Consider the following 25147-nt stretch of genomic DNA (forward strand, 5'->3'; position numbering starts at 1 on the left):
TAATGCCAGGCAGTGTCATCGCCTTAAAGACTTTTGATTAGAGGAATAAATATTAAGACTTATAAACTTATTTGAAATAGTTTTCCACTCAAATATTCGGGATAATAAAATCAGGTCACATTAAAATAAGTGTGATAATTGTTAAAAGTGCCAAACCATATTTATGATTTGATTTTCTTAATACATTGCTCCCAAATACTGTATTTTGAATTAATGTTCATATCTAAATGGATTAACATTTTTTCTTTACTAAACTACTAGGAAAAAAATGGAAGTCACTATTATCTTTGGTCTCTCAAAATCCTTTTAAATAACCATTTTCAAAGGAGCTGAGTATTTTATAATAGTCATATTCATAGGGAAGAAACCATAATTTACTTTGTAGCAGTGTACTTCAGTCAAGAAGAATTTACCTAAGAGGTAGTAAATAGTCCAGCAAACTTCTATGTGTACAGTAATGAGAAGTAATGTATTGTTTTCATATAACATTATTCAGACTCGAAATACATTTATTGAGAAGGATTTCATATTCAGCACTATGCTGATGAATCAGATACATTAGCTCTTGTAATAATCCTCCTAACTTTATTTTAAGGTAGGCATCAATATACCTTTTAATATTTTGGAAACTAAACCTCAGAGAAGGTTGCTTGCTGTGGACAGGACAGGACATAGCTGGGAATTAACACCAGATCTTCTGATTCCTCATCTAGCTTTTGTCAAATATCAGTCAACTAGCATATCTTTTTTCTAGTCTTCTCTGACAGATGTTTCATTCTTTCTATACGCATTTATTGAGCACCTACTTTCTCTTTTTTTTTTTTTTCAGGGTTTTATTTATTTATTCATGAGAGACACAGAGAAAGGTAAAGACAGAGGGAGAGGGAGAAGCAGGCTCCCCATGGGGAGCCGGATGCAAGACTGGATTGCAGGACTCTGAGATCCTGACCCAAGATGAAGGCAGATGCTCAACCACTGAGCCACCCAGTGCCCAGAGCACCTACTTTCTACAAGACCCTCCTTGCACAGAGATCTCTTAGTGGGCGAGCTGCTTTGCTACCCAGAATGTTTGCTTATGCAAAGGGATGGTTGTAGGGCTTGGGAGCCAGGAATCAGAGGAGGCAATCACTCAAGAAAAATGCAGACCCGGGATTCTGAGGATATTCCAAAGGCTGAAGAAGGTCAGAGGCCATGGAAGGGAGAAATAAAGCAGGCAGGAAGAAAAGTTGCAAATAGTGTGTCACTTATTGTAATGTACAAATAGTGGGCTCTTAATTTTATGTTTTTTAAAGGTTCTAATACTGAAAATTAGCTAACTCATAATGACAAGAGTAAGAAGAAAAAGAAGAAGCTAAAGAAAAGGAAAGGAAAAAAACAGTCTCCAGAAGCCACTGAAAATTACAATTTGGGAAGTATAAGATATTAGGATATCATCCATTCCATTCCTTCATCTTCAGGCAGAATGAAAATGTTCTGATAAGATGAAAGAACATAGTTCTGGACTAAATTGTGTCTTCCCAAAAATTCCTATTTTGAATCCCTAATGCCCAATGTGATTGTGGAGATAGGGCTTTGGGGGAAGTAATTAAAGTTAAATGAGGTTGTAAGGCATGGCTTTGATCTAATAGGATTAGTGTTCTTTTAAGAAGAGACCCCAGGAACCTCTCTGTCTTCACCCTGTGAGGACACAGCAAGAAGATGGCCATCTGTAAGTCAGGAAGAGAGCCCTCACCATAACTCAACCCTGCCAGGGGTTGACCGGGGAATTCTAGCCTCCAGAACTGTGAGAAAATAGATTCCTGATTTTTAAGCCACTTAGTTTATGGCATATTTTATGGCAGCTCAAGCTGACTGATATGAACATATTATATTTTAGAATAGTTCCCTATAACTTGAACTCTTTACTAACTCTTTGTTAGCATCAGTGGCCTTGACAGCGATCGGATATAGATAAAGGATTGGCAATGAGGTGAGAAGCCTCCAGAGCAACTGAAGGAAGTTTTGTTAATCACATATACCCTGCATCCGGGGGCAATTTTAGGGAGTGCTAGGGAGCCCTTGAAACTTGGTGAAGATGTCTGACGAAATAGATTGGAAAAGGTGAGGGTAGTTTTGTGTAGAGTTGCTTGTGTGTACAGGAACTCACAAAGATGTGATATTTAGGGGGCATTCCTAATCTTTAAATATGAAGTCAAGAAAGGAAATCATTCCCTCATAAAGACATATGATTTGTTATTCCAGAAGATGAAAAGTCACAGTAAATGGGTCAAATATTTAAGCCAGTGATATAATTCATTCATCCACTCATCCATTCTTCAACAAATACTTACGGTGCCCTAGTGTGTATCAGACCCTGTGCTCTCATCAGGTCAGGAAGCTTCTCTTGGATTCTCCAACTTCCATTATCATTACATATTGAACAGCAAATATTCTTTTTATTGATCTTGGTTTTTAAAATGTTCTATTGGTCAGGCCTCTTTGATAAACCTTTGTTTATGACGCCCTCCCCTCCCCCACCATCTTAAGATCTTCACTTATCAGAGTGAGGAGTCCAGTAGAATTTTCCCAGCTTAGTTTTGGAGAAGCTTTACATTTACTTCATAACCTCAAGAAATATGTTTCTAACCTGCCAAGATGGAGAATCCCAGCTGGGTCTTTCTGTGCAGCTGATGATTAGCTTCATTAAAACTTTCACTTACGAATCTGCAACATTTGTGCCCTTATTCCCATAGACTGGGTCATTGCACTGTGCCTATTATAAGGGCAGAAGGAACATATTTCTTTACAGAAATGCTGCCCTCAATGGAGCTAGGAGGGGAGAACTATGAAAGGAACACCAGTTCATAGAAGCTGTAGATCACAGAAGCCCAGCAGTGCCTTGAAAGTTGGGGAAAAAAATTGAAGGTTACTCCTAATCATGGCAGTGACATTGCTATAAATATATTGGCATATCTGTTCTTTCTTAGCCCTTCAATGTCTTGAGCTATGGGGACTGTTTTAAGGAGCTTGTGTCGATTTCAAAGCTTTCCTCTGGAAGCTTAAGACCTTCTTAACAGCTCTTTAATAGCTAAAAAGCAGAGTTGGATTCTGAACCTCATAGCTCAGACATTTTGTAAAACCAGTGCAAAGAAGATTTAAGCTGAAAAGTTGGCGCCGTCATTCTTTCCTTCCTCATCTGCCAACCTGCTGGATCCTCCAGCCCCCTCAGACACCCATGCTGCATGCTTGGAAATGGAGCTGGTTGTGGTGAATTTGCTGATTTTGTAGTTAGTTGGTGAGGTTACCTGGGAATAACCCCCCAATCCAACTCCTGAGAAAAATCAGTAACATGTACAATATGGCTTTATGTCAGCCTGCCCTCACAGACACCACGTAGCCTAAAATCTTTTAAACACCAAATATCTGTTTTTCTTGTTCTTTCCCCTCCAGACAATCTAGGAAAAGAGGGGACATTTTATTTATTCCATTTAGTTACAGTTTCATGCCTTCTTTTCTGTAAATGGCTCAACGATCAGTTTAGGTTGACTATAAGACAATTTTAGGAATATTTATCATGAGGTCTAAGATTGAAAATTAAAAAGGAAAGCAGGAATTGTAAGAGGAGAGAGGAGAGAAAGAGGCACAAGGGAGAGGAAGGAGGGGATGAAAAAGAAATACACCATTGGAGTTTAGAGATAGGAAGGAAACAGCAGGGAATGTGGGAACCTTACTTTGGGAGGACTGTTCCAACAGGAGAGGGTTTTCTTGTTTCCTAAGATCTGGGAAGAGCTAGCATTGGTCTCCAGTCTGGATCCCAAGACTGCCTCTTTACAGTTAGCCCATCTGTCTTGCTCCATGGGACAAAGGCTAGGCCCTCTGCCCTGGTCTCTGTTGCAATCAGCAATAATTGGTCATTCCCTACTCTTCACACAAGCAAAGAGACCTTGTTTAAAATAGGCCTTGTTTGTCTTATAATCCTGAAATAAAGTCAAAAGAAAAAGTGTCTGGTTCCCTTAATAAACTAGGTGGTAAAACAGAAGCATTCCTCATTGAGGAGAAAGATTTTTTTTTCTTTGATAGGGGGTGGTAGCTAAAGAGAACCTGATAGAATCTTGTCAACTTCCTTTTAAGATGAGTCAGAGCCTTTAAGGACATAGGATGAAAGGCTAATAACTCTAGCAGCAAACTGATGAGGGTCTTAGTGGGGAGAAATTAAGGGAAGCTAGTGTTCTGGAAGGTGTTTCAGAGGAAACCAGCACCTGTCTTCTGGAGAGTAGCCCAGAAGGGGAAATTGAAACAGCCAAGCAGATGGGAGTCTGAGGGAAGGAGAGAGGTGCCTGGCTCTTGAAGTCTGGCTATGGTCTCATTAGGAGATGGTGGTATGTGAGGAGCAGCCACGGGAAAATCAGGAGGCCAGAATGAGCTTGAATGGGAGGTGGCTGTGAAGGGCTGGGGTGTGTGAGGATGGGGGTGGAAGAGGTTAGACAGGTGAGATGGAACCAGGTGTCACTTAACTGCAGAAGTCAGACAGAGGGGAGGCCAGGAATCTTACTTAGGCCTATGTTTCTCAAACCCCAGGCTACTCATATGTGTGAAGCATCTTCCTAGAAACTCAGAATTACCCAACTATTGGGGGCAAATCGTTCTTTAACTCCCGTACTAAAACAAATGGATGTATTTTGGAGTAGAACACAAAATCAGCATGACTTTCATAATAAAATATGCATACATAAAAAAATTTGGGGTTGCAGCAGATCACTTGGATGACACCTTCATACCCCAGGTACTCCATTCCACATGGTATATGTCGATGGGGCAGTTTGAGAATATCCTCAGGCAAGAGGAAGTGAAGTGTCATTGCCTAAAGCTGTGCCCTGTGCCTGGAGTGTATTTTCTGCCCCCCTGAGCATCTTCTGGTCCCACTCCAAGAGCTGATCTGACATCCTGGACTCATGGAGCGAAATGGTTATGCATCACATTCATAGTGGCCCATGCCAGGACGTCACTGCTTAATATCAAGTGGCAGGAAATTTCTGTGATCCTTTGTACGTGGTTTGCCACCATTCTCTCAACAGCCATAGAAATAATTATTCTTACTCTGATTTACAAAAGAGAAAACCTGTGGCAGGGATTGTCAACATGTTCAAGGGGTCCTTTCAAGAAGACGTCTATGTTAGGACATGGGTTCTCGTAGGCAGGTGGTCCAACAGCTGCGTCCACGTGTGCGGACCTGTATTCTGGAAGAGGGCTGGGTGCCACATGGATCAGCTAGCCTCAAGGAAGGCATGCTGACCTTCTTAATTCAGTGCTCCAACTTGTGTCAGTTGGTGCACTGCTGGACAATATTTAATGACAGCTTTTAGCTCCATATTTCTTAGGAAGAATTTAACTGAAGCAAAACAGAACTTAGGTAGGCAATTTAATCTTGCAAATCTCTGTCTCTGTCTTTCTCTCTCTTTGCTTTAGGTTATTTACAATTCTGGCTCACTAAGTATAAGTAAGTATAATCACAACTTGAACCACCAGAATCACCTGTTTTTATTTAGCAGGGTATTTTAAATAATAAAATGTTCCTTACTGTCTTCAAACCTCATGAAGCCCTGTCTATTTTAATACCAACTTTCTGAAGACTCATTAGTAATTAATGAAATCATTAAGAATGGTTCATGGTGACTGACACCTTCCTGGCAACCACATTCCCCTCTCGTACTTAGTGGAAATGTCACTGGCTCCACAGGTTTGATTTGGGGGGGTGGAGTGGGCGGGTGGAGGGAGAGGGAATTAGATTACATCAAGTTTCACAACAGCCATCAGCAGGAAGGGAAAGCTGTGAGTATGTTCCTCCAAGTTTCTCTACTTAGAGAGCTGTGCTGGGAGAAGTTTTCTGAAAAACCTTTCCTTCATCCAATGCTGGTTGTAAGAAATCCTGCTAATATCATGTTTTCACTAAAATGGCATTGTGTGGCTCAACTCAATTAGCAAAGATGCAGTGTTGAAAGTCACCCTCTTTTTTCCCCCTCCTGTTTTCACACATTTCCTTCTTTCTTGGCATTGCCTAGATTTATTCTCCTCTTCTCCCTTTTAGGAATGGAATTTGGCATAATTAAATGATAACTGAGAAAATGGTATAAACAGAAGCGTAAACGCAGGGTGTCTCCAGCCTCACACGGAAGGTCAGGGTGACTTGCTGTAGCAAGTGGTTACCCACAAGAAGGTGGTAGTTCCAGCGGTTGCTATTTCATTTGTGTTTTAATAAAGAAACCCACTTTCCTTAATTACTCAAAGTGGAACATGAAGCCCCCAAAGCCCCGCAGACCACTAATGCCCCGAAACTGTTAAGTCAAAATGGACTACTTTACCAGGGTACTGGCCACAGAATTGAATTCCGTACATTTCATACCCCAGTGCATTTAAATTGTATGAAGCTGATATTTAATACAAATGCAAGTGCCAGTGGAATCTGCATATTTAATATGCATTCTCTAACTCTCAGAAATAAGCAGTTGATCTATGGGACACAAAGGGATCATCCTTCTCTCAAAGAGAATATTTTATGACCAGGCAGTTTAAAAGGCACTGACATAAACAACTGTTTGCAGCTCTCTCTCACTCATCTTCAAAAGGCAAATAGTACATGTAAGGACAAGCTGTTTTAGACAAAGCATTTTAGAAAATCACTTGAAATGTTTTCCTTTTCCTTTAAGGACAACTGAACTTTTGATAGATGCTCAAGAGAGTTCTAATAATTTAGTTTATTTCTCGTATTTTTTTTTTTTTTTTTTTTTTTACAGGGGACGGAAGGATAGTTTGAGGGAACAAAGCTGAAGCCTGCTTTCTCTTGGATGTGGAAATCTTACTGCTTAAATCATAAAGGTGTTATTTATGGTTTTTACACCATGACTGAACATGCCAGATTTTCTGGGGCAGTGTCAATTTTAAATGAATAGCTAAGTTTAATTTCATCACTGCAGCCTTGTAAGAATTTCACCTAGACAAATGAATAAAATATAAAACAAATATTTTGCTACATCCCCTGTCCTAGTTTTTCATTCTTAATATATGGTCACTCTCCTTTTAGCTATACTGAGATTTGCAAAGCCATTATGGAAATGACTTAATTTGGAGGTATGTGTCTCACAAATAAAATGTGCATCCCACATCTCATTTCCTTCTAATGCTTGAGGGAGAAGGAAGGCATTGATGAAGAGCTGCCTCATTTTCTAGAGAGAACCAAGGCTCTGAGAGCTGGGAGGGACTTCTGAGCTGCTGGAGTGACAGTGTCAGTCTTAAATTTTCACCTCCTGGACTCCAGGCTGGGCCCTCTCCCCACTCTGCCCCGGCTGGATGGGTGCTCACTGCAATGATGATTCCACAAGGCATAGTGCCACTCACACTTTTTGTTTTGATTGGCTTTTATTAGTCATCCCACCCCTGGGTGCTGGGTGCTGTCTGTGGGGTTATAAAGATATAAAGGAGGCTGTCTCCGTCCTTACAGAGCTTGCAATATATTTAGGAAAGCCAGACATGTACCCACAGTGCAGAAGCTCACCCGACAAGGCAGGAGGGTAATGCCATCGGCCTCCAAGGATGCAGATGGTGATAAGGGTTGCTGACCTACAAGGCCACGGAGAGGAACTGGAAGTACAGCTTGAGCTCAAAGATGTGTTGATCCCAGAAGGTGAAGGCTTGTTTTCTAATGAATCTGAAACTTGACGTTCTAAGGGCTTTCTTTAAAAGACCCCCTTTTTTTCTTCTTAAAAAAGATTCACCTACCAAATAGCATCTTTGCATATGGTGAAAAAATGCATTTAGGGAAACAAAGGCCAGACTTTGTGCTTTATGATTTTTTGGTTGAACAAGAGGAAATGCTTAAGCCTTCCCCACCTTGGTGGATGACACAGTTCTAAACCACGAATTGAAGCCAGGTCAGAATAAGCCAAAGTGAGGGTTCAACAGAATGGTGAGCTCTGGCGTGCCTGTCTCTCTGGACCTCCCAGCGAGAACAGTGAGGAATTCCAGACTTTCACTGACTTTAAGTACTGCTCCTCCGAGACTCTGCATAGCCTGCAAAGGGAAATCGGCTCCCGGGTTGGGGGCTTCCGTGGAGCGTGAGTGGAAGAACTGATGGACCAACTCCAGTGAAGGCGCCTCATTTGTTCCCCCCAATAATCTAAAATGACCTTCACATGCCCTCCAAGGTGGCCCCGGGCTAAACATCACTATATTTCTTCAGCCCTTCCCTAGCTCTGCTTTCCAGAGCCTGACAACCGGCAGAAACCCCGCTGTTACATTTCTCTCTGCCCTCAGGAGCAGGCACCAGTTTGGGGGCGGGGGCCGGGGGGCGGGGGGGGGGGGGGGAATAAGGCCAGAAAATTGTTGCTATGGGCTCTGTTTTGTGGAAGTTAAAATGCTGGAGCAAGAATCTGATTGCTTGATAGCTCCATCTCTCTCCCTCTCTCTCCCTCTCTCACCCCCCACCCCTTCTCGAGCTCTCCTCCCCCCCGCCCCCCCACTTTTCCTACCCTCCCCTCCTCCCTCCCCTGGACTCCCAGTCCTGCCCCCACCCCGGGGCCCGAGGAGAGCCTTACAGGTTGTCAATGAAACACGGGATTATTTCCTTTGATGGCTTAGATAATAGTAGGAGCCAAAGCAATGAGTGAGGTCGGCTGAAACCAATGCGGTCCTGCCCGGGCCTGGAGAGCCAATCGCAGGAGCAGAGGGCGGGGCGTCGGCGCCCGCAGATAATTGCTAAGTGCCTCCTAGCACAGTCGGGCCGCGCCGCCGAAAGGGCTGGTCGCCGACCGGGAAGGCGTCGCCGCCCGCAGCTCCCGACCGCGTCCTCCGCCGCTCGCAGGGACCAGCCGCCGCCGGCCGCCCCGCTCCGCCCCGCCGAGGAGGTCCTCCCGCCTGCGCCCCGGGGCTGCTGCTGCCGCCGTCCTCCGCGGCTGGCGGGGGAGCAGGGGTACAGGCATTGCGGGAAGAAGAGAAAAGTTTAGGGCAGGAGACGTGACAAAGGTGGGAGATCGCCGTCTTTTGTCGGGATGAAAGCAAGCTGACAATTTGGAAAACTTCTGCGCTGCCGGGAACTGGCTTTGTTTACTACTCTCTCGATTAGCTGCACTCAGGTCTGTGGAAATAGGACTGGGCAGGGGCCAGGGGGGCTGCACGGCTGGGGGGTGAACTCAGGCTCGTGGGGTGAAGGGAGTGGGCCCCTGGATGCGCGGCTTCCTGGCCGACCCATCGTCGCCAGGCTGGTGCCCACAAACAGGATTGGTGGGTTGGGTTTTGTGCCGTAGGGTCTGCCCCATCCCATTACCTTGACCTGCCCTCCCCTAACTCCGTGACCTTCAACTTGAGTCCTTCCTCAAACTTCTGTCTCCTCCCGCCCTCCCACCCTTGGCTTGCTCTGTCTCTGTTCCTTATATTGGTGGAAAAAGAAATTTCCTGGGGGTGTGGGTGTGGGTGTGGGTGTGGGTGTGGGTGGCTGTCCTGTTTGACCTGATGACACACAACTTGGTGAGAAACCAACGAGAAACAGTTCTCAGAGGAAGAGAAATTACTTAATTGATTAGCTCCCGAAAACCGGAAGACTTTCCAGGCTTGGTGTGTCCTGAAGTAAAGGGGGTGAAGCTCAACGGATCCCCTGTGAAGGTTACACCCTTATCAGAGAAGGGCTGTCCAGGGCAGACAGGCCAGTGGCTCTAAAGGGTGGAGGCTGGTGGGAGGGGCAGACTCCTAGGAGCTGCCTCCGCAGGTGCGCAGGTAGGTCCCTGCCCCAGAGGGTGCTGGAGCCACCGTCTACCCTGTTTCTGATCATCGCTCTTCAAGCAAAAAAGCTCGCCACGGTCAGCAGGTCAGCAGCTGGTTCGGCCTCGAAACACCCTTGTGCATTCTAAATTGTGAGACCGCAAGGGCCTCCCTTGCTCTGAGACCCGCTTTTGGGTCCGGGGCAAACTCCTTTCCCCGGGCTTCTTCAAGTGAGAGGTGTTAGATAGGCCTCCTAGGAAGCAAGGTCCCCATGGAGAGAAAGGTGATGTGCTTGGTCTTGAACTTCCTGCTTTGGCGCAGGCAGCTCCTATTCGAATGCCCTACAGCACTTCACCAGGTGTGTCCTCTGACCTGCGGGATGCTCTGAAGCTGCCAGTCCGGGTCTGATCTTACAAGTCTCAGGGGCTTTGGGCAGGTCAGGTGAATTGCCTCACCCCAATCTCTCTCCTAGACCTGAAGCTGGGGAGTTTGATTCCCAGTCTTGGTGAGAAGTGAACATCCTGGGTGGGAACCTCTAGCAACCCCTTGTCCCTATGACATCCTTCCTGCTGAGGTGCCCGTGACATTCACCCTTCTCTGGCTTCACACATCACTTTCAGCTTTTAATTCTTCTTTAACTGCCACAACAGGTCCTCCAGCTCCTTTATGCAGCTATTTTGGGTGGGAGTCCTTATTGTCGGAGCTCTACTCACAATGGTTAAAAAACAGCTGCCTGACTTTTTTTTTTTTTTTTTTGGGTCAGGATACAGTCAGCTTTCTCTTCTGCACATGTCTGACAGTAAACAAAACAAACTTGCAGCCCTGCAAATTATGCCTTTGTGTTTGGGAGCCTGGAGTGGACACTGAGCTTTTTGTCTGCCATTGGGGCATATTTGGCCACACACCTTCTCTCCTGTGGTCTTTCTAGGGCAGGTGACCCCAGAGAGCCCAGGAGAGGAGGTCCCCAGTGAGTGGAGGGAGTTGGAGAGGGGGCCCTGTTTGGTTTTCCAGAAGGTAGTAATGAAACCAGAAAATGCTTTTGAGTTTCTGGGGTGCCTTGAACCAAAAACCAGTAGTGAAAATTGAGGGTCCTTTCAATTGATGCTGATCTGCTAGATTTCTATCATGATAGAGGACATTCAAAGTAAGGCTTTTAAACCAGCTCCTGAATGGTGACTCATGCCGGGAGAGGAAAAAGGCAGGGTGGGGGGAGGGAGCAGAGGGAGCAAGTGGGACACACTGGAGCCCTCGCCTTGTCTTCTCTCTCCTCCCCATTCCTTTTCCTTGGAGTTCCCCATTTGGAGCAAAGATTGTTAAAATAACAACTCTAGACTAAAAAAAGGATAATCGGAGCTGAAGAATAATTGATGACATGCAAAACACCATCATTGCCACTTCACCTTGGATGGGGCATGAAATCCAGGATCCAGCCCCACTGCTGTGATCCACTTTGGAGAATTCAGTCTCTAGCGTTAGGCTGATTGGCTCCTTGTGAAGCATGGCACCTGTTTATGTGGGAAGGGACTGATTGGTGCTCAGAAAATTAAATTTGTTACTCGTCATGTCATCAAACATGGTAGCTTTAGCCAGGACCCTGGACAAGCACGATCCTTAGATCTGCATTTTCTCTTCTCCCTGGTTAGGCAACTAGGCTTTCTCTCTTTTAACTACTATGCTGAGCAGGCATTGCCCCTTTCTGCCTTCATACAAGCCCTGGGTGACTTACCTGGCAAGTAGAAGTCCCTTCCTTACTTTTCTGTTCCTCTTTCCTGTCATTCCTTTGCATCATTAACACATCAGTTAACAATCTCTTTGCCAACCTACTTTGATCTCACCATTTTGTGCCAATATTGCTTATTAAAGAAAACTGTCCTCTGACAATAGGGTTGAAAACATGAAAATTTTTTTTTTTTTGAAAAAATTTTTTTTATCAGAGTCCTTCTATTTTAAAATTTAATTTTGGGGTTTTGGGGAGATCAAATAAACATGTTTATCATGTCAGGTGTTTTTAAGTGCCATTGAGACCTTTTCTTTCTTCTTGGATGGATGCTTGTGAACTCCCCAGTTATTTGGGGGGGGTGTCTGGAGGTTTGAAATAGTCTGGAATATCCCCTGAAAGGTGAAGAGATTCGAGTATGATGCTTCTCTTTATTCACCACAGGGGTGAAGGCTGTTTTGAAATGTAGGCTCTGAAATGTGCTCATCACACAAGGTTATTTCCCCCTTAATTCTTCACTTAGGGAAATTTCATACCCTAAATTATTAGTAAATAGTTCACTTGACTTACTTTTCCTTACACCCACATGCCTCCTTCCTCCCTGCCCACTCGGGAGCTATTGCATGCTGAACGATCTTACTTAAAATCTGATATATGCCTTTCTTTCTTTCTTCCCTTCTGATTCTTCCTTCCTGTCACTTAAGGGCACCCTAGAGGTTGAGATTTAATTTTAGACACCCTGCTCACCTCACTTCTCCAACAGTTAACCAGGGGAAGTCAAGAATTCTGGGATGCACCTGGAGTTGCCCTGCAGGAGCAGTGAAGCAAGCCTTCACCGTGTTCTGTTCCACGCAACCTCACCAGAGCACCTGGGGTGGTGCGGCGACCCCTCAGGAGGCAGGCAGGGCAGATGGCTCTGAGCACAGGCCTGTTAGATGCACGGGGACTCCATCGGGTAGGACCCTCGCTGCTCCACTGTCTTGACACTTGCCTGCCATCAGCCCTCATGCACAGGACTGACCTTAGACACAGTAGCCAGCAGGGAAATGTGCCTGTCATTCTCCCAGTTCCTTTGTTCTTTGTTCTCTTCTCACCTCTAAATCTCCGTAGCAAGAGTTAGAAAGGATCAAATCTACTTATTCATACTAAGGTGTAAATAGTTAAGAGCGTTGCCACTGACTGTGGTGTTTGAGTTCCTAATGGAAATCCGAGCCATTCATGGTGGAGTTGCAGACTTCTGCCTCGGGATTCAGGATTCAGAAGATGGAGTTTGGGTAGGGGAGTGCCTGGGCAGTGGTGGGCTTTTGCTTTTCAGTGAAGGCTGGTCCTGCTCTTGCCGCATCAAGGACATGCTGCAGCTGCTCAGGGCAATGCGCCGGCAATATCTGGCGTCTAGCACCTGGAGCCCGATCCCTCAGACTTGACCTTGGGCACTGCACTTACTCGTGTGTTCTGACCTTAGTGTCTTCATATATAAAGCCAGGGGCTTGGACTATGTTCTCATCGATCTCTTTCTGCCCTGCCCTTCTCTCTGGATGTTGCCTCTGGAGTCCTAGATCCAGCTGGGCACGATAAAACTCCAGAAGGACTCGGAGCTTATGGAGCCTACTCCAATGCGGGCCACGGAGCTCAGTGATGCTCAGAGCTAGAATCCGTAAAGGCAGGTCAGAGGGATGGTGGATGCTCTGCCACAAGAAAAATAGGCTGAGGGGTGATGTAATAACTGGTTTTGGTTTAGGAGGGGATGTTATATGGAGGATGGCGACCAGCTGTTCTCCATCTCCAGTAGGATTGAACGAGAGAAAATAGACAGAAATTGCAGCAGATGGACTTAGATTAGGTATGAGGAAGAATTTTCCGTCAGCAAGAGTTGTTAAAAAGGGAAGGTTGTAGAGCCTCCGTGATGATCTTTAGGAAATGGATAAGCAGAAGATTCAGCTGGAGGAGGAGGCGGAGCGCTGAGAGGAGACTGTGGGAGGGGCTGTCTGGTCCAGGAATCCTGGCCCTTTCCTGGGACAGCCCTTTGTGGCTTCTCAGAAACCTCACCCCTGTTCTGGGGCTATCAGAGTGACTGGGAGCCAAAGTTCCTGGGACAGCAGGAAGGGGTGTAGGCATCCTGCATGGCCCCCTCCCCGCATACGGCCTCAATCGGCAGGGCCTGTCTGCTGCGTGAGGCCCTCCCTTTAAGTCTAATCTCTCATTTCCAGATGTGGCAAAGAGGCCCAGAGAGGCAGCGGGCCTTGGTGTCCTCACACACTGACCAGATGGCAGAGACAGGACCGGAATCAAGGTCCTCTATCCTTTGAGTCAGTGTTACTTGCTTTGTAGCTCATTTTTTCTCCAGCTTCCAAATTGAATAGACCATTTACTTTTTCTGGGCTCCTAATTTTTCTCTAACCAAATGGTGGAGACAGGGACACATGCATTTGAGCAGTGTTTATTGAGTGCCCTGTACTAGCACCATATACCGGGCTCCACCTCCCCTGATTCATACAGCAAGCTCTTCAGCCTCAGTGATTGGGAAGGGCTGCTGCAAGGGCCAGGGCTGGCGGAGTGCCTGCCAGAAATTGGAGCAGAAAAGATTGGATGGGGTATAGTGGGAGGAGCAGCAGGAGGTGTGATGTGAGAAATATTATTTAATCTGAATCTTGAGGAGCTGAGAGACTTGAGGCATGTAGTTCTAGCATCTTGTTGGATAAATGAAATGAGATGTCCGCGGCAAGCACAGGATCTGGATGAGGCCCTGAAATCGCCCATTACCTGGGCAAAACAAAACAGAATTTGGAATTTTCATTCAGCTTCTCACTTCTGAGAGAAGCCTCTACAATGTGGGGCTGTAATGCCACATTCCTTTCAGCCAGACTTGATTCTGTTACCGGGCAGACGCATCTCCTGGGCGCGCTTGGAGCCCTGTGGGTGGTGGGGAGCCTTCGGGGAGGCCCCAGGAAGGTGCACACTGCGGCCAGGGGCTGGGCTATCTTGGGGCCTGGAGGCTGGCTCCCTGGGGGGCCAGGGGAGCAGTGGGGTGCTGCTGTCTGGCTGGCAGCCCTGGGATGAAAACTCCCTCACACTCTTGAGAATGAGGCAGAGGCTGTGCCGGCTTTGCCTTGCAGGGGTTTGAGCAAGATGAGTTGGTGAGCTGAGCACCACCCGATAAATTCCTAATGAAGCGCATGTGTGTAGTCGCTGAGTGAAAGGGAAAGTGCCAGGGCAGTCCCTCTGCGGGGCTAGCTCGAGGCTGGCAGGGGCTGCCCAGTACCCCGTCTCTGTGCCCAGTGCTGAGGGCGGCCCTGGGGAGTCCATCGGAAACGGGACAGGTGGGGTCCAGCTGGACCCTGTCTAGGGAAGAGTGTCGGCTCCTGGGGCAGCCAGGTGGGTGGGTATCTGAGGAGCCCAGGGGAAGAGCACCCCGTGGGCACAGGGGGCCGGGCTGCCTGGATTGTGAGACAGGCTTGGAGGATGAAGGGGTTTGGGTAAACTGAGGGGGGGGGCAGCCCAGGAAAGGACAGAAAGGACTGCTGAGCCTGTCCTGGAAGGTGAAAGAGCCCAGGTCCCTAGAGAGGACCTCGAGGAAACAGATGGGCAAGCTCACCTGGGGCAGCCTCGTGTCAACCCTGCTGCCACCGTTCCTCTCCATGCAGCAGGACGCTCAGCTGGCTTCACACGCCTGCCTGGGACTTCAGCGGCACAGACCGCGCTAGGACACAGTCAGGTGTGGTGGGCACGGTTGTCGTACATCCTAGAATGCAGGGCACACACAGTTCCTCTTGCTTAGTATGGCCAGAGAGGGCCTCTTGGAGAGAGCAGTACCTGACAGAGACCTGAGAACTAAATAAGATCCACCCCCTCTCCCCGCCCAGGTGGATGGGAAGGGGCAGGAAGGAGGGCAGCCGCCCTGGCAGGCCTCAGAAGCTTGAAGCAGTGCAGTGTGTCAGAGCACTATGAGTAATACTTGGGTGTTGCTGCGTCTGAGCACATGAGGTATGTTTTTGGGGGGTGCGGGAGAGAGAGGGGGTGGGAGTGTACCCAGGTAAGGAAGGACCAGCTGGCCGAATAGAGGAGCAGAAGGGTTTTAGGTAGGAAAAGGCAGTCACATTTGCATTTAGGACAAACGAGTGGTGGTGGAATGGTGGGTGGCAGTGAGGTCTGGGGGGGGCCAGCCTGGGATATGGAGGCTGGTCCTGAAGTAATTTGCTGCCATCCAGGTGAGCAGTGATGAGGGCCTGAAGAAGACCCTGGCAATGGAAGGGGAGGAGGAGACAGCACCGAAGGGTGATGCTTTGACTTCCCAAGTTATCCTCAATTGGGCAAAAATGAGGAGGTATTTTTCATCTTCTGGAGAAGCTGACAGGTGACAAGGAAAGGTCATACCGGTGGATGAGAGACAGAGAACAGTGCCCCCCACTGAAGACAGGCTGGGGGCAAATGGGTTTCAGTCACAGGAAAAGGATATAAGCTAGACATTAGCATTAATGCCTTAATGGAGCGATTGTTAAACACGAGGACAGGGTCAGCAAAGATGGCTATGAACTAATTCTCTTCCCCATGGAGTATTAAAAAAATCAGTCTGTCTCCTGATGGAAAAGTAGGCAGAGGATGTGAATAGATAGTTCAAACAAAGAGACAAAGCATGCAAATGTCCAGAAAAAGGTGTACAAGCATACAACCTCTGTAATAATTAGAACATTGCATTAGAAACAAGGTATCATTATCCACCTACCAGATGAGCAAAAATGAAAACGATACACCCTGTGTTGATATGAATGCCGGGATGTGGACATTTGCAGACTTAGCTGGTGGGAAGATCATTTGCAAACACGAGAGACATGTCTCAAAAATATACCCTCTAAACCAGCAAGCAATTCCTCTTCTAGGAATTTATCCTACGGAAATAATCAGAACTGTGCAAAATAGTTCTAATCAAGGATATTCCTTTCAGCATTATTCATTATAACAAAACATTGTATGGGGGGATTAATTAAATCTAATATGGCTCATCCATCAAATGGAAAGCAGGGAAGCTATTAAAAGTACATTGATAATATATAAGAATATGAGAAATTGCTAATAACATATATTAAGTGAATAAAGGTTTAAAAGTAAATAGAGTAGAAATACAATTTTGTAAAAAAAATGCATACGGTCATGAAAAATAGAATGGAATATGATAAAGCAGAGTGATAATGGTGATTATCTCTTGTTTTAGGAAACACCTGATCCTTTTATTAAAATTTTCTCTATATTTTACAGCGAATGTATTGTTTACACATCAGAAAAACATGCTCTTTAAATCGGTTATTCAAACCATAAATGTGAGCAGGGACTATACATGTAGTGACGTGTCAGGCTCTGTGGGGCTCCTTAAACTTCATGAGGCAGCCGCCTAGGTGCATTGGGTGAGGTCAGCCAAGTGCACCCCAGGAAGTGCAGCATGGGCTACCCTGCTCAAAGTTGGCTGCAGAGTTTGCAGGTGCAGGATCTCTGTGCCAGGAATGGTGACCACTGGCAGAGACGACCTTGCTCCCTCCTCCTCCCTCCTCTCCCTTCCACACACATCCCCAGCCTTGTCCCTTATGGTGTTCAGATCTCACTTAGCCTTTAGATGGTGCATTTACATGCTTCACACACACCTGCAGATGCCCTAAGTGGAGAGGTTGAAGCTCAGAGAGGCTCTGACTTGGTCAGGGTCAGGGTCACAGATCTAGTGAGTGGCAGAGATCGGGGACAAGGAACGTGGGCATCAGAGCCTAGAGTGGGCTGTTGTGTAGAGCTTTTTTTTTTTTTTTTTTAGGTTTTATTTATTTATTTATTCATGAGAGAGAGAGAGAGGGAGCAAGCAGAGACACAGGCAGAGGGAGAAGCAGGCTCCATGCAGGGAGCCTGACGTGGTACTAGATCCCGGGACTCTGGGATCACCCCCTGGGCCAAAGGCAGGGTCTAAACCGCTGAGCCACCCAGGGATCCCCAGAGCTTCTGGTGCTAGTGAGGACAGCTGGCAGGTTTCCAGCAGGAAGGTGTGGAGCTACCTTCCCAGAAGCCATCCCTTATGCTTAATTCACTTATTAATTAAGGTTGAGGGAATGCACCGCCAGCTCCCGACAGCTGTCATATTTAGAGGAGTGACTTTGGGTGCGGAGGGTCTCCAGCGGTGCCCTCCTGGTTTTGCTTCCTGACATAGTGCCTCATTTGTGGCTGGTTTTCCAGAGTGCTTTTGCTTCCCATGGTGCTTTCCTTTGTTGCATAGACTCCGGGCAGCCTGAGAGTCTCGCCTTCCGTGCAAGTCACAGCTGGTTGGCTCCGTGGTGTGTCCAGGCTATGTGGGGGCTCCGAGGCACTTTCCTTCAGCGGGGCAGTTGGCCGCTCTGAGGGGCACATCCTTGGGCTTTCACAGGCTTCACCGGGAAAAGTGGAGAGGCCTGCTGGAAAGTCGGCCTGGATGAGGAGTGGTGTGGGCCGCGTGGCTGATTTGCTGCTCTGTTTATTTTAATACTAATGCACATGTGTATGGTGTTTTGTATTTGCAAGCCTCAGAGGTGGATGGGGCAGGCATCTTTATCCCCATTGTGGAAAAGTGATACTCGGAAAGGCAAATCCCCTTGCCTCAGGTCGTATGGGCAGTAGGCAGAAGAGCCAGCATGGAACAAACCAGATTTTCTGCCCGCAGACACCACCCTACCTTGTAATCAACAGGGGCTTCTTGGTGGCCACATGTCCTGGCTACAGCAGGGGTGGGGCAAGCACCTGTGTGGCCCTGGCAGGTTCTTGATGAGTTAGTTGACACTAGCACACATTGAGGTGATGTCTGGAACACGGGTGCATTCAGCTGAGTCCTGCTGTGAGGCCGAATCCAGGAAGTGTTGAAAAAAGTGGATGCCGGTGAGAGAGAATCTGGTCACAGAAGGCTCTGGAGGCATGGGGTCCTAAGCTGTGAAGGATGAGGCTGATTTGGATAGAGGAAGGATCTTCTTGGTGTGAGTGGCGATCCAGAGCCAAGAGCTAGCACGCAATACTGGGGGCCACAGAGGGGTCCTGTGGTTGGTCAGGAACTGATGGGAGAGGTGCCTTGCATGTCCCCTACGCCAGGCTTTGCTTTGATTTCAGAATCGCTCGCTCCTGTGTAATAAGCTCGGGCCATGCTGCTGGGTGGGGTGAGGGAATGGGTTGGGGTTCTCCTGAGGAGTCCCTCCTTTTTTTTTTTAAGATTTTATTTATTTATTCATGAGAGACACACAGAGAGAGAGAGGCAGAGACACAGGCAGAGGGAGAAGCAGGCTCCATGCAGGGAGCCTGACATGGGACTCGATCCCGGGACTCCAGGATCCCGCCCTGGGCCGAAGGCAGTGCTAAACCGCTGAGCCACCCAGGGATCCCCAGAGTCCCCCCTTCTTGCTGCCTGTCTTGGCTTTGCTCCTGCAGAAAGCAACGTTGCCCTGTAGGGTCCCAGAAGACAGGAGGGGATGTTGGGATGCCAGCCCTCCCCTGCCTGCCTGAAACTTAGGGTCTTCAGAATGTGAGGAGAAGAAGGAAAAGTTATGAGCCAAAAGGAAAAGAAAGAAAAAGAGAGTAGAATGGGGAGTAGGTAGGGAACTCAAGAGGGATGTTTGGAAATGAGAGAGCAACTCCTAGCACACTGAAAAAGCAGAGGCATAACCTCTTTCTAAATTGTAGATTTTTTTTAAGTGTGATGAGGCACAAAAAAGAAGAGGAGAAAGAGTCTGAGACTACCTTTATTTTCAAATTTCTAAACATTTGGTCGTCAGCCTCATTTTACCGAGGAACCTGAGGCATATATGGTATGGGTAACACAGCTGGTGAGTGGTGGATTGCAGCCTGGTGCTGTCCCTGTGCCATGCCCTGTGGATCCCCCTTTCCAGGTTCCGGCCTGCTGACTGAGGTAGGGGGTGCTACAGGAGAGTAGGAATGGGGCTCCCTCTGTCTCCAGAGCAGCCCCTTGTCTAATTCTCCATCCTGCCTCCTAATGCCCTGCAGGAGGCTCTGCAGACAGGTATGGGGAGTAGCTGGTTGGCAGGCCCCTTGTTGCTGGGGACCAGGTTACTTGTCCATTCCCTGGGACAGGTTGGTGAGGGATGCTATAGGCTATAGGGCTGGGAGAGCTTGAGGGTGGCCCTGCTCTTTGATTTCATCATGATGGAAGTGATGGGCTTCTCTCCCTCATCCTTCAGTTTTCTGAACAGGGATGTGAGTTTTTGAAATGTTATGTGTTCATTTATTCATTGCTCAAAGTATTGATAATTGATCATCACAGTTCTAAGATTTTAGGATGCAGTAGTGGACAAAACTGACCCAGTCCCCATCCTCCCAGAGATGATTTTCCAGTGAGGGGAGACAGACAGCAAACAAATAAATCAATATGTAGGAAGGCCAATATGTGAAATGGGGAAAAACAAAGCAGAGCAAGGCAATGGGGAGAGTGTGTGGAGAGGGTATGTCCAGCAGGGTCTCAGTGAGAGAGTAACGCTGGAGCAGAGACCCAGGGCTGTGGAGGGTGAACCATGCGGATGTTTGGGGTAAGGGCAGTCCAGGCCAGGAGAGGCCCTGAAGCTGGAGACATTTGTGGTGTCAGATGTAGCCATGAAGCCAAGGGGGGCTTCATCAAATCTTTGGTAAGTTTTTAGTAAAGGGGTAACAGGGTGTATGATTTAAACAGATCACTCAGGCCACCTGTTGCATACCCTGAGGGCACTGCAGGAGAGTCATATGAAGGCAATGATCCTGGTGGAGGGGGCTGGGGGTAGTGGTGGCTTGGATTAGTGTTAACAGTGGGGGGTGTGGGACAGTCAGATTTTGGATATATTTTAAAGGTAGAACCAGTTGGGATTTCATGATAGATTGAATGTAGGGTTTGAGAGAAAGAGGGTTCAAAGATGAATTCCAAGGCTTTTGGCATGAGATAGAAAAGTCTGGGGAAGGAATAAATTGGAGGAAACAGGAGGTGAGAATTTTCTTTGGGGAGATATTAGACATCTACATGAAATGCCTGCTAGTCAGTTGGGTTATAAGTCTAGAGTTCAGAGATGACGTTGAGAAGACGTTTATGCTAGAGAAAAATCTTGGGAGCTGTGAGTGTATTGATAATATTTAAAGTATGGGGTCAGATGAGGTAACCTCAAGAGTGAGTAGAGAGAGGAGGTACAAAAGACTGAATTCTGGCAACCCCAGGACTTGTAGATCTAGAAGAGGAATTGGTGAACTTTTTGTTGAAAAGCCAGATAGTAAACATTTTAAACTTTCCTCACAAAAGCAGCCAGAGACAACACGTAAATGTTCGAGTGTGGCTGGGCTCAGTAAAACTTTCTTTACAGAATCAGGCAGCTGGCCAGTGGGCCTTGTTTGCTGGCCTTTGTTGTAAGATGTGAAGATGAACCAGCAAAGGAGACTGAGGAGCGGCCCCTGAGGTAAGGTTGCCTCAGAAACTAAGTGAAGCGTCACCAAGGAGGGTGTGATCAGCAGATCACATAGTGCTGGCGTGTGACGAAGGTGTGGATTGAGAACCAAACATTAGCAGGAAGGCCGCCAGCGAGCTGCTGGTGTGTGAGGTGAGGGCCTTGGTGGAGGGGTTGGTGGAGAGGTGTTGGAGATAGCTCGTGTAAACAATCTATGGAGGAGTGGGGTGTGTGTGCTTGAAATGGGGAAAATCCCGGGATGTGTGTGTACGGTGGAAACAGTCCAGTCAAGAGCACAAAGGTGATGCAGGAGAAGCAGGTGAGAACTGCCGCAGCCCTGGTCTGGAGGGAGGGAGGGAGGGAGAGGCTCGGATCCAGAATGAGGTAGGGGTGGCTTGGCTGGCGGTGTGGACAGCCAGGGGAGGGAGGGGCAGCCATGGTCACAAGGCAGTTGGGTGGGTGGGTGGGTAGGGGTGTTGTGGGATGGGTGGCGGCCAGAGTGGGGACTCTCTCCTGTTGCTTCATTTTCTCAATGACTGGGAAGGAAGATCAAGAGCTCTGATGTGGGGAGGGGACCTTGGGCAAGGGCTGTGGAGACAGATGCCCTCTGAGCACAAGAGGAGGGGATCGGGAGATAAGGACAGAGGGTCTGAGTTTCTAAATCAAAATTAAAAGGTTTGTGCTGATGCTACCACTTGAGCTTCCCACTGTAATAGGGCCCCTGTAAATTCTGAAGAATTATGACTGAATTAACAAGGCCGAGATGAGGGTGTGGATTCAAAGTCCTCAAAAAATAGTCTCAGATTCCCGCAGGCCTGGAGCTGCCTACCCAGGTGGCTCTTGTGTGGCTGTATTTTTTTGTTAATTGAGCTATAAGTGACATATAACATTGTATTAGTTTCAGGTGTACAACATAATGATTTGATATATGAATATACTGCAACATGATTACCACAGTAAGTCTAGTTAAATCCATCACTATGCAGTTACTTTTTTTTTTTTTTTTGGTACGATTGTATTTTGAGGAAATGGACTTGCTCACTGGAATTACAATCCCTCCTCTGAGATCAGACAGTTGTGCTAGGTGAGAGAGACCACTGGCCTGGGGTTGGGCCAGTTAGGGAAGGCCCACTGCATTTTTCTCTCTCTTCTCCTAAAGCTCTTTTTTTATTTGAGACTCCTTACTTATTTTTTTACATCTTTTCTGAGGCAGGAGAGAGGAGGGAATGGGAGGAAGATTCCTCTCCCTGATTTTTACCTAATATTGTCCTGGAGAGAGAAGGGACCTACCCAAGGTCCTTGATCTGAATGTGGGGTGAAACCCATAAAGTGGGGGCCAAACCCTCTGGTGTCTTTCTCTCTGATGCCCGAGGACGAAGGGAGGAAAGATGGAGAGGCCGCCTCCTGGAGAAGTCCCTACAGTTTGGGAAGAGGGACCTGTTCATATAGACTGGGAAGAAGTAGAACACCTCCTTAGTTGTAGTTAGAGGCCTGTAGGGAGAAAGCAAGCAAAATGGGCCAGGGAACAAGTTGGATTGGTAGAAGGACACTGACTTGGTGGCTTTAGGAAAGAGAACAATGCATGATGAGAGATGCAGCAGAGAAGCTGAGCAGATGCTGACCTTGGAGACTGTGTTGGGCCTGCGATGCACCATCAATGCGGCCCCAGGAGGGACGTGACCTTGCACAAAACCCGTGTGTATGGGATATGTGACTATACCAGGCCCCTCCATGCTTTGGAGAGGATGCTCTTCTTCTTGGATGGCAGGGGGTCCCAAACCCTGTGCTCACTTAGGGAACGAGGTTGTTGGAGCGATAACGGCAGTAAGGAGTTTGCGTTTCGGGGCTACCAGGCAGGAGGACACATCCAACTTTTCTCCGGAAAAAATCTTAAAAAAAAAATCTTAAAAAAAAAATCTTATTTCCGGTGGTCTTTCTGAGATGAAGCAGAGAAAATGGAAGTGCAGAGGTGTAAGGACCGGAGTTTATCCAAACCCAAGTTATCTCCACAGGCCTGGCTCAGAGAGTCCATGTGGCTGCTCCAAACCTTTGTTTCCCCAGCTCTCAAATACCTGGTGATACCCATCTCATAGATTTGTCGTAGGGATTAAGTGGAGTACTGGCTAAAAAGTATCCAGCGTAGTGCCTATAACATAGCAAGTCTGCAAGAATCTATAGGAATACAGGGTGACAACGGTACAAGTGGGAAAGGTGGCTTCTCTTCTAAGGATGGGCCAGGATGGGTCAGGCTCATGGGCTAGGGTGGGCAGGAGCCAGGTCATGGATTCCATGTGGTTCTGTGGCAGTAGCCATCTCAGAGTGATTAGTGAAAAGGTTGGAATACTGTTTCTTAATTTCAGAGCTCAGGAGCTTCTTCCGAAATATTGCTGGTCAAGGTACCAGGGAGGAACAATATAGGATTGCCAAATAGTGCCATGCCTTCAAAAAATAAATCTTGGGAAACAAACTCTGAAAGCTGCAAGAACCATAATATTCAGAGAGATTTAAAGGGAACCTAAAATCCCTGCAATGCTTAGAACAGCAGGAGCATAGATTTCTCACACTAATCAAGTGATTTGTGGGAAAATCCTATCCATCTCCCTAACCTGAGCTGAATCAAGCAAATGATGGCTGCAAGTTGCGGAGTGAGCTCCGAGGCAGGCGAAAGGCTGGTATACGACCCTGCAGAACTTTCCTGCAGCATGAATTCCAGGCAAGCAGGTAACTAGGTGGTTCCCAAGGAGGGGAGGCCCCTTAGCCAGCTCCCTTTCAGCTGTCCGAGCGGGGCTGTTTGCAGGGTAGGCGGGTGTCTCTGACATGGGAGCTCTCTGTCAGGAGATATTCCTGTCTCTGCATAGGGAGAACACTTCTTGCTCTGCCTCCTACAAGGAAAGGAATGGATGCTCTGATAGGATGCGCCCCTGTGAGGGCTGTGTTTTCAAACCCTTGCACGCCATCTGGTTCCATGCGGTTGATATTGAGGATCACTTTTTTGACTGTGAATGTATATTTCTCAGTCTAGGTTTAGTTAAATTCCAGGGCATTCTGAGTAATCTCTAGAGGGCTTAGGTGAAGCCAGTTTAAACTTTTTTTGCAACGTAGAGAGGAGACACTTGATGTGTCACACTTGACGTGTGGGGAGATGGGTAGGTGGCTGGGTTGGGCTGAGGAAGGAGAGGTTGGGGGTGATGTGTGAATCTTGGCACAAGCTTAGAGTGTCAAAACATCCAAAATGCTGAAGGCTGTTTTTCTACACAGAAAAATAAATTCACTAGAGTTCAGAGAAAGAGAAATACAGTGGCTACAGACACACAAAAATGTTTGACTCTATGACTAATCAGTAGAGTAGAATGGTTAGGCAGATGGGGTTCTGGAGTCAGGCTCTGGTCCTGGCTCCGAAATTTAGCTGTTTGACCTTGTGAAGGATCATTCAGTTGGGCCTCAGTTTCTCTCTCTGTGGCAGGAGGAGGAGAGGGCCTGCCTTGCCAGGATGCCATGTGGCAGTGACGTAAAGTCCGGTTGAGCTCTTACCACTTATAACAGTGCCAATAATAACAATAATAGAAGTGCTAATTAAAATGGAAATGAGATGCCATTTTTCCAGCTATAAAATTACTGAGGGTTAAAAATGACATTGCTCAGTGTCATGGAGATATGATAGAATGGTATAAAGTCCTATTATTAGAACTGTAATTGGTGCAACCTTTCTGGTAAGCATGATTTTGGGGAGTTCTGTACTTTAGATCTACTTCTAAGATTCTATCCTAAGGAAACGATCAGAGATGCAAGGAAGCTGCATCTTATGCATATATAAAGTGTCTATAAAAGTGTACACTGTGGTGCTCTTAACTTTTCTGAAACACTGGAATCAACTTTTCCCCCACAGCAGGGAACTAGTTAAAGAAACTATGGTACATCCATACAGTGGAGTAGTAGGCAGCCAAATAAAATAAAAATACTTGAAGAATGTTAGTGCCTTGTCCATTAAGCTGTAGGTTAAATATCTTCTAAACTGCCTGATGAAATACAGTACCCCGAGATGCTAACAGAGATTCTCACCAGATTATGGATGATTTCTGTTTTCCTTTTTATATTTTCTTCTGCAGCTCCAAATATCTTACAGTAAGATAATTTTTAATTAAAATTTTTTATAATAAAAATTAATTTTTATTAATTTTTATAGTAAAAGTAATAAAAAATGATGGAAAGATATCCAGTAGCCTGAGTGGATTAGGTGTTTGCTGTCTCCAGGAAGTATTTCTCTGGGGATCAGGCCTGGTGTGGATCCTTGGAAGCTTGC

General features: G+C 46.9%; 1 protein-coding gene across 2 annotated transcripts in view; it reads left to right on the top strand.

The window, feature by feature from the left end:
- Positions 1 to 8742: 8742 nt before the first annotated feature.
- Positions 8743 to 25147, top strand: part of ZMAT4 (zinc finger matrin-type 4) — a 335088-nt gene continuing 318683 nt past the window's right edge. For both annotated transcript variants that reach the window (XM_025993639.2, XM_025993641.2), the window contains exon 1: positions 8743 to 9104. The gene's annotated coding sequence lies outside the window, so the exon portion shown is untranslated. The remainder of the gene's footprint in view (positions 9105 to 25147) is intronic.

Source organism: Vulpes vulpes, chromosome 7, assembly GCF_048418805.1.
Source record: "Vulpes vulpes isolate BD-2025 chromosome 7, VulVul3, whole genome shotgun sequence".
Lineage (NCBI taxonomy): Eukaryota > Metazoa > Chordata > Mammalia > Carnivora > Canidae > Vulpes > Vulpes vulpes.